Here is a 12,906-nt window from a genome sequence, read left to right on the forward strand (position 1 = left end):
TCCGCACTCGCCCTATTCAGGAGGAACTAGACCTGCAATGGCGCCAAGTGTCAGGATCCTTCAACGATCTAGTGAGAGTCTCGTCTCGCATGAAAGACAGTCTCCTTTGGTGGAGAGAACCATCCAACCTAAACGAAGGAGTTTCCTTTCTGGCCCTTCCTCCGGATCTAACGCTGACCACAGATGCATCCATGGAGGGTTGGGGAGCTCATCTCCTAGACCTTTCAATCAAAGGGAAGTGGACACCGTCACAACGAACATGGCATATCAACAGATTGGAGCTGCTGGCGATCTTCCTTGCTCTCAGATCTTTCCTGCCAGTAGTGCAAGGAGAGTCCGTGCTGGTTCAAACGGACAACACAACCAGCATGCACTACATGAACAAACAGGGCGGCACAAAATCTCAGCCCTTGTCTCGGCTAGCTCAGAAGATCTGGAACTGGGCTCTTCATCATCGAATCTCCCTGACGGCGGTCCATCTGCCGGGGGTTTCAAACATCCTAGCGGATTCGTTGAGCAGGTCAACATCGTCTACCCACGAGTGGGAGCTTCATCAACAAACTCTGGACATGGTGTTCCGCCGTTGGGGTCGTCCCCTGATGGACCTTTTTGCCACTCCACTGAATCGGAAGTGCCCCGCCTTTGCGAGCTGGCATCCTCATCCGGGGTCCAGCGGCAACGCCCTTCTCATGGACTGGAGCGGCCTGTTCGCCTATGCGTTTCCTCCCATACCATTGGTGCCGAGAACGTTGTGGAAGATGCGCAGGCAACCCTGCCACTTGATACTGATTGCACCTCGTTGGCCCAGACAGGCTTGGTTCTCGGAACTTCTTCTGTTGTCCCAATGCACGCCCATTCGTCTGCATCCACGTCCAGATCTTCTGTCCATGGACGAGGGCCAAGTCTGCCATCCAGACCCGACCACTCTTCAGTTATGGGCATGGAACCTGAATTCCTCGAATTCGCGAATTTAGAGATGCCCCAGGAATGCAGAGAGATTCTGGCTTCTGCTAGAGCTTCCTCAACTGTTCAAACGTACAAACTAAAGTGGAAACGGTTTTGCCATTGGTGCGCAGAAGCAAATGTCCACCCACTCACTTCTGCCCCAGAACACCTGTTGCCCTTCTTTCTAAGCCTTGCTCAGTCTGGCCTCTCTCATGCCACCTTGAGGGTCTTTCTGGCAGCTATTTCACGTTTCAGGCATGATGGCTCAACCTCTCTCTGCTCATCCAGAATTATCAGACAATTCTTTAAAGGTCTCTTCAGGAAGTTTCCTCCTATCAGACGCCCGCCTCCGGCATGGCAGCTCAACGTGGTATTGTCACAGCTCATGAAGCCTCCTTTTGAGCCAATCCACAGAGCAGACAACAAGTTTCTTACCTGGAAGGTCGTTTTGCTTTTGGCCCTAACGTCTTCTCGCCGTGTCAGCGATCTTCATGCTTTCACAATCAAGCCTCCTTATTTGCAATTCAAACCAGATGGGGTGTCTCTTCGGACCAATCCCTCTTTTTTGCCAAAAGTGCCTACAGATTTCCATCTGAACGAACCTGTCTTCTTGAAGACTTTCTTTCCGAATCCACAGTCACCGGCAGAACAACGCCTTCATTCCTTAGACATCAGCCGTTGTCTAAAGTTTTACATTTCAAGAACTGCCCCCTTCCGCAAATCAGATCAGCTTTTTGTAGCATATGGAAGAATGCGAAGGGGACATTCAGTGACAAAACAGACACTTGCAAGATGGCTCTCAGCAGCCATATCCTACTGTCACCAACAAGCTGGCAAGCCTTTACAGGGTCCTGTGAAGGCACATTCGACGAGAGCGATGGCGTCCTCCACCGCCTTGTTTGCCGGAGTGCCTCTACACCAGATTTGCCGGGCGGCAACGTGGTCGAATAGGCACACCTTTACCAGACATTACTGTTTGGATTCCATCAACGAGGCGGATACCGCAGTGGGGCAAGCAGTGCTTCGCCATCTCTTTAAATAAGGTGAGCCTCTGTTCCCTCCTCCTTTCTCTTCTGTGTTTGCTATATGCTTTTAAGCTATGTGTTTACTTCTTGTGAAGATGCTTGCAATCCCAGTGCTAAGGAGTTACTGCTATCTATTCTATTCAAGCATGTGAATCTATGAAAGACACCCCTAATACTGGAGAAGAACTATTGTTACTTACCTGTAAACAGGTGGTTCTCCAGTATTGGTGTCTTTCATAGATTCACATGCGACCCACCCTTCCTCCCCTCAGAGGCTCTCTTCTCCTCATACGCTATTGTTACTAGTGCTACGAAAATCTGAGGGCTTGAGCTTCTGAGGAGAAGGTTCTAGAGGGTGCGTGAGCCTGATTGGCTGCAGTTTGGACCAACATAATGACACTGATATGTTACAAATGAGTTTTTTCTCTTATACTGTCTTCCTATGGAAGTTACCATTGTAGAGGTTTTTACAGTGTATTATCTCTATTTTATTATTATATGATATTATCATTTATGTTATATTAGCATTATTGCTATTTTTATATACCGTGGGACTCCCACTTCGACGACGGGGAATATTCAAGCATGTGAATCTATGAAAGACACCAATACTGGAGAACCACCTGTTTACAGGTAAGTAACAATAGTTCGTCTGATGAATGGCGTTTGAGGTATTGCAGGACTATCCCCCTTTTTATTTTGCTGCCTAACCCGTTGACGTTCCACGACAATACGGATAGCTTTATATCTTTAGAGTCTGCCACGTCTATTAGTTACAGTGAACAAATGTGGAGCCCTGGGCAAGCTGCGGCGGCTATGGCTGCGGGCTGGATGATAGAGAATGGTTTGTGGCCACGATGTCGACTGGAGCCCCGTAATACTAATGTTGCTGTTTGCCGACAATTTGCATGTGTAATTTTAAGAATCAGCAATTCCCAACTTTCTGGTGTGTTCTGTGCAAGGTAAAAGAAACAAACGAAACCACAACCACCCCTCCCAACCACTTCTTGACCCCCCCACCCAGCCCCCCTGCCAGTGGTATTTAAACTATCCACTCCCCAACAAGGCAGAGTGACTGTCGTCCACCCTCCCATTTGTGAGGTGCCTGGCTAACCACCTCCAACCCTCGCCATTAAACATAAAAATATTCATATGTAAGTAGACAATCTTCGGTGCAGTCCAATCTTAGTTTAACGTTTCTTGATGTTCTCAGGATAGTGAGGTGTATGGCAGTTTCTGTGAGTCCTGCGTCGAGCATGTGATGCTCTCTTATGCAGGATCCTGAAGACATTGATATTAGATTTGTGGATCTGGATCACAGACGTGAAATGAAGCAGCTGGGCTTCACAGCACAAGTTAATGTGGTTCAGGTGTGTCTCCTCCGATTATTTCTCTCTTATTGCGTGGGGAGCCCGCTGGCTGTTGTTGGGGGCTCCAATGTTGCGACCATCTGTATGCCTTCCCGCTCAGCGCCAGCCATCGATCCAGTCCCACGCCTCTTCCGGGGACAGGAAGAACCAGGTCTTACCTACGTTTTCCACCCGTAGTTTAGCAGAGACCAGCATGGAGTATTTGACGTTCTTGTCTCGGAGGGATTTTTTTACTGCTGTAAAGCTGCGCCGTTGCGCTTGGACTTTGACAGTGAAGTACTGGAAGAATGTGATGATGGCGTTGTCAGCTTTCAATGGAGGTCCTACTCTTGCAGTCTGTAAAATGACGTCCCTATCTAGAAAATTAAAGACTCTTGCAATCAGGGGCCGCGAGGAGCCCTGGACTTAGGGCGTCCCCCGGGAACCCTATGAGCTCGTTCTATGGAGAAGTAAATAGAGAGACATTTAGGTTGAAGTTTGTTGAGGATTTGATCCTCCACAAAGAGGCCAGCTGCCGGCCCTTCCATCCATGTGGCACTGCAAGGATGCGTATGTTGTTTCTCCGAGCCCTCCCTCCATAATCTTCAAGGAGCTCCTCCATTCTTTTCTGTTGAGTCTGCAAATGGGCGACCTGGTCCTGGAGGGCAGAGGTGTCGGATAGGGAGGCGGCCGTGGTGGTCTCGACTTCTCTGACCCTGGAGTCCATTTTCTTGAAGTCTCCTCGAAGGAGGATGACTTCGATGTTTACAGAGTCGATGCATGTTTCCAGGGACATCCGTACCCCAGCGATGGCCTTCAAGGGTGAGGGTTTTAGTCGGGGGCGAGGCTGTGAGACTTTGGGATCCCCGCCCGATGCCATCTCAATGTCTTCTCCCTGCTTTGTCCAGGCGAACTTCGCCAGCTGTTTTTGGGCCTGGGATTTGAGAACCTTATTATTCGCCATGAGCAACGTGTCGGAGCTGTAGGCCTCTCTGGGGATCTCGCCTGTACTCGCCGCTGCCTGCTCAGAGGAAAGGCTATCCTCTGCTGGCCTGTCGGTTTTCCAGGTGGATCTATAAGAACATGTGACAATGGAGATCAGGACGGAGTCAGGTCAGACCGGTCAATGTCCAATGGTGTTTTGGGCAGAGCCTCAATCTGCATCAGCGACAGATCCACAAATGGCGAGCCGGCCCCAGAGTCAGTCTTATGACAAGGTATATGGATGACCCCCCCAGGGAGGTCTAGAATACCATCGAATATCAGAGGGGGAGTCCAGTAAGTTGGCCTCTGTTGTGACGGTGGATGCGGCATATGCCCAATCGCCGAGGTGAAATACGGGAGAGGTCGCAACGATATGTGCACAGGTCCGATGGGTTGTGCTTCTTGAGTGCCGAGCCGCCCCCATCTCTCCAGGGTCCGGCACCACTCACTACTACCTGGGACAAAGCGGGTCTGGAGCAAGCTGCAGACTTAGGCAAGGACACAACCTGAATGGCCACCCCGGGGGACGGTGTTTAATGCATGTTGCACAGGCTGTATCTGTGAGAGTAGGCCGCCCAACCGGGGCCTCGATTTCCCCTCTTCACCTCACCGTGGGCAGCGGAGACTATGACTCGCGTCGTCTGTACCGTCACTGCCCCCAACCAGCTCCTCCTCACCTCAGGTCTTTAGAGGGCACGGCAGTTGTTCCTTCTCTTTGGCAGTTGCTGGGAGAGGCCCCAGAGCCGGGGCCTCGATTAGTCCAGCTCCGCAAATCAGGAGCAGCAGTTAGCGAGCCACACCCTCGTCGTTCCCCGGCGTTCCTTATGTATGGTGGATCCTCCCGGTACATCTTTGCCAGTATCAGGCCAGGAAGACCCTCTGGGGATGTAGCGGTCACCTCCGGCGCTCCCTCCGATCTCCAGGGCGAAAGGGTTGAGTTAGTGATCGACATCCCAATGCTGTCTGTGCAACTGGTGACTGGCCGCCATTTTGATCCATCCAGGAGGCTCCGGGTCCATGAGTTCTCCGGTTCTGAATGAGGCAGTTGTCGGTCTGGAGTATCGCCTCCAAGGTAGATTGGCAATTGGAGCTTTCTCCAGTGATTTCAGTGAAAACTCCTTGTTATTGGAAGGAGTAATTACCGGATTATCTGTCGAGGGCCGCGGATCCGCTTTAGCAAGCGACCATTTCCTTCGGTCGCTAGCCACGCCCCCCCGGGTTGACTGTGCTACTAAGGCTCTGGAGGGCTGGTTACTTGGCAGTAAGGTGTGGGATTTCAAAGGATTGTACAACTTAATTATGAGGGAGCAGATCCTTAATAATTGTCAAAATCAACTGTTGCATCAGTGTCTGGTGGACTCTGATCTGACCTCTCCCCAAGAATTGGGAGAGAAGGCAGACAAATGGGTCAGAACCAGGGTGAAGCAGAAGGTTCAGAACCAAGGTGGTGATCAGAAGAAGCAAGATTCTCAGAACTCTGACAAGGGTGGGGAAAAGGGTAAAGACCAGAAGTCTTCTCAAAGTCCTCAAAAATCTGCATCTGGTGGGGAGTCCCAATCTGACAAAGGAAAAGGCCAAAAGAAACCATGGTGTAAAATCTGTAAACAGAAAACCCATTGGACAAGTGATTGTACAAGGCCCAACTCAACTCCAGCCACCATTGAACCTAAGGCAACTATTCCCCCTAGTTCAGCTCCAAGTGGTGGTACTCAGAATACGGGTGTAGTAGGGTTAACCCTAGATTCTGACATGGACTCTGGCCTAGTCAGAGTTCCAACTCAGGCTGTACTGATCTGTGATAGAGTCATGGGTATGTCCTCCTTTGTGAGTTCCAGTAATCTGGGGAAATACAGACAGCAGCCTTTGATTAATGCCTGTGTCCCTGAATGCTTTGGCATTCAGGGACACAGGGGCAAGTGTGGCAATGGTGACACAAAATCTTGTGGCTCCTGAGCAGGTCATACTTGGTGAAATGTACCAAGTGACCAATGCTAGCAATGTCAGGACTGACCATGCCCTGGCAGGTATTATTTTCTCCTGGGAGGGGTAAATGTAAATGTAAATGTAGTAGTACTTGTATAGCGCACGAATCGACCCCTGAGGTTATCTCGCGCTTGTACGCATGTCGCTGTGGAACCCTTCCTGGCTTTTCCCTGTGGGGTGCCAACTCCTGGGCACCCCCAAGGTGAAGCCAGGCATCCTAGCGTTGTTGGGGCCGTTTTGGAGATTAAGCAAGCTAATGCCCAGAGTGTGACCCATGATTAGAATAGGCACCGAGGCGAGAATTATCAGGTCTGAGGAAATTGAGCCCAAGACCCGCCGAGGCGGGAATTGAACCCTGGTCTCGGGCTAGACCTCTGCATCAGGGTTTGCTGCTCTAACCATTGAGCCACACTTCTCCATGTAACTGGCCTTAAGAAGGTTGTAGTAATTGCAGACCTCCCTGTTGAATGCTTGCTTGGCAATGATTAGAGACTTCAGCTTGGGCAGAAGTAGAGCTCAAATGTTAGGAATCCCTGTACATGTGTTTGCTGTGAATAGGTCAGAGGCCAAAATGTCTAAAACTGAACAGGCCCTGGATTCTGGTAGAATGGACCAGGTGCCTTCCAAGAGAAGGAACAGAATGAGTTAAGGCAGTGCCTTCCCCCCTGACTCAGAATACAGATCAGAATACAGATCAGTCTCTTGAGGGAGATTATCTTAGTGCTGAAGAAGGAACTGTCCCAGATGAGCTTGAGCATGATCAGGTTGAGTTCTTGGGACAGGGGGCCCTTACAGGGCAGATCGGAGCCAGGAACAGCTGAGCTGCCCCTCTCTTGAACCCCTCAGACAGCAGGCTGCTGCTGAGGCTGCTGGGAATGCTAGTGGAACCCATACAATATATTTGGATGATGGACTCCTGTATTCAGAGAGTAGAGATCCCACGCCTGGTGCAGACAGGAGATTGTTTATACCTCTGAAGTTCAGCGGGTTCCTATTGACACTAGCCCATGATATTCCTTTAGCAGGTCGTCTGTGCCAAAACAAGACTTGGGACAGGATTGTCCCTCACTTTCATTGGCCCCATATGTCTGAAGACACCAAGGAGTTTTGTCGCTCCTGTGTCATCTGTCAAGCCAGTAGTAAGGCAGGTGGTACAACAAAGGCCCCCCTGATACCACTACCTGTGGTGGGGGTTCCCTTTGAAAGAGTGGAGATTGATATAGTTGGTCCCATGGATCATCAGACAGCTTGTGGGCACATATTTACCCTGGTGGTGGTGGACCATGTCACTAGGCAACTAGAAGCCATTCCACTTAGGACCACCACAGCTTCTGTGGTGGCAAGGGCCCTCTTGGGAGTATTCTCAAAGGTTGGCTTTCCTAAGGAGGTAGTATCAGACAGAGGTGCCAACTTCATGTCTAGTTACTTGACTGCTATGTGGAAGGATTGTGGAGTGAATTAGAAATTCACCACACCCTATCAACCCACAATGCAATGGTTTAGTTGAGAGATTCAACCAAACCTTGAAGGGCATGATCAAAGGTGTCCCAGAAAAGCTTAGGCGCAGATGGGACATCCTTTTGCCCTGCCTTTTATTTGCATACAGGGAGGTTCCTAAGAAGGGGGTTGGTTACAGCCCTTTTAAACTTCTGTTTGGGCATCCTGTAAGGGGTCCATGGTGTTTGGTGAAGGAGGGATGGGAGTTACCTCTCAAACCCCCTAAACAGGACATAGTGGACTTTGTACTTGGACTCCGCTCCAGGATGGCAGAGTATATGAAAAAGAAACTAAAAACCTTGAGGCTAGCCAGGAATTGAAAAGGACTGGCATGACCAAAAGGCAGTGCTGACTGTTTACCAGCCAGGACAGAAGGTGTGGGTGTTGGAGCCTGTGGCCCCATCAGCCCTCCAGGACAAGTGGAGTGGCCCCCATCCAATTGATGAACAGAAGGGAGAGGTTACCTATTTGGTAGACCTTGGGACTCCCAGGAGCCCCCATAGGGTGCTTCATGACAACAGACTGAAACCATATGTTGACAGGGCAGACATGGGCTTGCTCATGGCTACTGATGAGGGACAGGAGGAAGAGAGTGATCCACTCCCTGACCTACTCTCACAGAACCCTGGTGATGGGTCAGTGAATTGTGTAGCCTTGGCAGGCAGCCTCATTGCCCAGCAGCAAACTGATTGCAGACAGGTGCTCAATCAGTATAGGCATATTTTTTCTCTGACTCCAAGTCAGACAACCTGGTGCACTCATAAAGTGGATGCTGGGGACAGTCTGCCTGTTATAAATACGATTTACAGGACAGAAGTCCAGAAGATGTTGGATTTGGGAGTTATTGAACCCTCAGATAGCCCTTGGGCTAGTCCAGTCGTCTTGGTGCCTAAACCTCACACCCAGGGTGGTAAGAAAGAGATGAGGTTTTGTGTAGACTAGAGGGGTCACAATGCAGTCACTAGGACTGATGTCCATCCAATACCCAGAGCAGATGAGCTTATAGATACTTTGGCCTCAACCAAGTTTCTGAGCACATTTGATCTGACACCTGGCTACTGGCAGATCAGACTAGCTGATGATGCAAAGCCTAAGACAGCATGTTCTACCCCTCGTGGGCATTACCAATTTATGGTGATGATGTCCTTTGGTTTAAAAAATGCACCTGCCACTTTTCAAAGGTTGGTGAACAAAGTCCCAACATGCCTGGAAGACTATAGTGCAGCAGATCTAGATGATATTGCTGTATTTAGCTCCACGTGGGAGGATCACCTGGTCCACCTGAAAAATGTTTTGGAGGCCCTGCAGAAGGCAGGCTTAACTATCAAGGCTACTAACCTCCAGATAGGGCAGAGTTAGGTTGTGTACCTGGGCCACCTTGTAGGTGGAGGCCAGGTTCAACCATTGCAAAGCAAAATCCGGACCATCATGGACTGGGTTGCTGCAATCACCCAGACTCAGGTCAGAGCTTTCTTGGGCCTGACTGGGTGCTACAGAAGATTTGTCAAGGGGTATGGATCAATTGTGACCCCCCTGAATGACTTAACTTCCAAGAGAATTCCAAAGAAAGTTCAGTGGGCAGTTAGCTGTCAAAAGGCATTTGATGGCCTGAAGCAGGCCATGTGCACTGCTCCCATTCTGCAAAGTCCTAACTACTCCAAATAATTAATTGTCCAAACAGATGCATCTAAGTTGGGGGTAGGGGCTGTGTTATCACAATTGAATGATGAAGGTCAGGACCAGCCAGTAGCTTTTATTAGCAGAAGGCTGACCACTGGGGAGAAACTTTGGTCAGCTATCGAGAGGGAGGCCTTTGCTGTGGTTTGGTCTCTGAAGAAACCGAGGCCATACTTGTTTGGCACTCACTTCACTGTTCAGACTGACCATAAGCCCCTCTTATGGCTAAAACATATGAAGGGTGAAAACCTCAAAGTTTGAGGTGGTCCATTTCCCTACAGAGGATGGACTATACAGTGGAACATAGACCTGGGAGTAACCATGCCAATGCAGATGGACTCTCCAGTTATTTCAACTTAGAACATGAAGACTCAACTGGTCAAGGTTAGTTTAATGTCCCTGCGGTGGGGGGGGTTTGTGTTGGAGAGTAGGCTCTGCTTCTTATGTTTAACCCCACTTTTTGCTGGTGTTTCACTGTTTTTTTAACTTTAGTCTGGCAGTGGGGCCCTGCTATCCAGGACCCCAGCCGAGCTGCTACCTCTATAATTTGATTGCAAGTACTTTAGATACACTCTAGTTTGGTTACTGCGGTACCCTCATGAGTCACTAGTATATTGTACCTTAGGTACCAAGGGCATAGGTACCACAGAGGCCTACCAGGGGCTGAAGCATGTATTATGCCACCCCTGGGTAACCTTCCAAAATGACACCACAGGTCTGCTACTGCGGCCTGTGTAAGGTGGTGTATGCACTCCTTACTTAGATATAGGTTCCATATATCTACCTTATATCACTAGACATATTAACCTACCAGTCACCCCTATGGCAGGTCTTATCAATCCTGAAGGCAGAGTGCTGGGTTTTGTGCAAGAGGGTGCCCATGCATGAGCAGGGCCCCTCTGCAGCCTTCAGAATCTATTCTCTGGGGCTTTTCTGTGATAAAGCCAGACCATATACTCTTAAGTGCATTATAACCTCGCAGTAAATGCTAACTTTGGAATGGCTGTAAGGAAACATGTCGTGTTTGGTGTCAAACACTTTGGAATCCTAAACCCCCGCCAGTTCTGGTGGCGGGGGTAGAATTCCACCCTTCTGGAGGGAGAGACATGTCCACACCGGTATACCAGGTGCCAGTTTAAAAGAGCCCTGGCATCACAAAATGGATGCTGCAGCCAAATGTGGCTTCCTGCTGCTGGACGAAACTCCGGCAGGGGAGGCCTGAACAATAGGTTTCCTGTCACAGGGAGGTGTCACCACCTCCCAGACAGGCTTTAGTGTATTGGGTCTGGGTGGGTGTACTCTGAGAGTGCTTTGAAGTCTGCACTGGGGGCACATTTGGTGTCCCTGTGCATAGCCCAGTTCAAACCTGGACAAAGGAAATGAGCGTAGCCACCGTTCTTTCCAAACTCTCCCATGGGTGGGTCCCCAGAGTATGTCCAATCCCTTCCTTGGGTATAAGAAAGGAATCACTGACTTCAGGACCTTCGATTACACCTGAATGAAACTCTGACACTGAATCCTAGAACTTCGACGATCTGCACAACGCTGGATGACTGAAGAGTCCCCCTTGGAGTAAAGGAGTTACTCCCCTGCTTGGCATGCACCAATGACACATCTGACCGGTCTGCATCTCCGAAGCTACAGACGGACTCCGAAGTGATTGCAGCCCAGGAGGTGGATTTCCAGACATTTCAGAGGCCGACCTGAGTCCCCAGCAAAGCTGAAACCCACAGCCCTCATGAGTACCGTGGAACCAGAACCCCTGGACACCGTGCACATTTGCAAGTGCATATGCTTCTTTGTGATCCTTGAGGCTGTGCTTTGGGTTACTTGTAGCCTAGACCCCGAGCAGCATTTCCACTGAAGATTGTTGGCCTATACTCCACGCGTGTCCCGTGAGCTGACTTCTTGTGATTTCTCTAGAGGTACCTTTGCAATCCCTGGTCCGTTGCCTGGTGGGTCCCTGAGAAGGCAACTCTGACTTTCCTTGGGTTTCCCTGGTTGCTCCAGATGTGCCCTGACTCTCCACCACGTGGTGAGTCCCCCGGACCTTGCTGATCCGCACCGAAGCGTCTTTTTTCTTTCTGCATGTGTTGCTGTTGCCAAGGCTTGTTGGGTCCAATCCGGTCACCGATGCCGCAGCTCTGGACATCCTTCATGGGACAGCTCGAATCCAGCTCCGGGTTGTCGTCAACGCCTCCTGGTCCTCGTGGCTGCAGAGTCAAGCTTCACCTCTTCACACCTGAATCACCCGACATTGGTTGGCATTTGTCTATCATGCACCTGGTCACTGACTAGTGACCCAGACTCTGTCTCCTCTGCTTTCAGGTTCTTCTCATCTTCAATCCAGGCTTGGATCACACTGGACACTTTCCACTTCGACGGCAGCAGCACTTTGTAGCAGATCGCCATTGAAATCAGCGACGATTCCCGACACCATTTGACACCTATGCACCCGGCTACCCTGGGTGAGGTAACTTGAGTGCTCCGGTGCTCCTGTGGGTGTTGCCCTAGAACCCCTTAAGTTTAAAGGGGTTTGCTCAAAGTCCTCTCCTAAGTGTCCTTAATCTTTAAATTTCCAACCGCAACTTTCCCCATTGAAGTTAACGGCAATTTGCGGCTTTGTTCTCACATTGCACACGTCCCCCATGGGTCCCCTGTGTCACTACCTTGGGTGGTGCCTTGTGGCCCCAGCACTTCTACAGGCTCAAGGCCTTGTGTCTAGTCAAGTCTTGGTTCGTATACCACTTTCTGAATATATATTTTGGTATGCCCTAGGGCTCAACGTATGTTGTGCTATTTACTGAATGTACTATTGCATTGAAATTGTGTACTTTGCTCTGTAATCTCATAAAGAGATTACTAGAGAGTGTTTAGTAATAAATACATATATTTTATATACATACCTTGTGTGGTTCTCCTTTCATTTTGACATTCAAGAGGTTTTAATCTGGTAAACCAAGGTTCTTTACACTCCTTCAAGACTTAGCCTGAAGGCTGCTCTCCGTAGCTACCCCTAGGATAGCTTTCAATAAAGGTTGTCTTAAGCCTGTCATCAATAAGGGTCATTGGGACTGGTGCAAGGTGCCCACTAGAATAATGGACAGCATATGCCAGGCCAATTTCTCACAGCTACATTATCAACCTGTGGATTCCTCAGTGACCCTCCAACCTCCTTGTTGCTTGTCTGCATATAACACATGGAAGTTTGTTTGTATATTCTGTATGTATGTGAGTTTTCATTATTACATTTCTGATGGATGCATCTTTGGCTTAGAGTTCAAATCCTATTGTTACATATTGATGTTAGTTTCACTCATTCATCTTGAAGGCACATAAAAAATAGGTGGAAACTGACATCAGTACTCCGATAGGGGCTTTTTATGGCTCCAGTGACATCACGCTGGCCGCTTTCTGAACCATGTGCATTGTGATGCCCCTGTCAA

The 12,906-nt window shown here is 49.5% G+C and overlaps 1 protein-coding gene across 1 annotated transcript in view; it reads left to right on the plus strand.

The window, feature by feature from the left end:
* The window catches only part of LOC144768685 (uncharacterized), a 9,047,330-nt gene that overhangs the window by 7,877,104 nt on the left and 1,157,320 nt on the right, over positions 1-12,906 (plus strand). The window lies entirely within an intron of this gene.

Source organism: Lissotriton helveticus, chromosome 7 (genome assembly GCF_964261635.1).
Source record: "Lissotriton helveticus chromosome 7, aLisHel1.1, whole genome shotgun sequence".
Taxonomy (NCBI): Eukaryota; Metazoa; Chordata; class Amphibia; order Caudata; family Salamandridae; genus Lissotriton; species Lissotriton helveticus.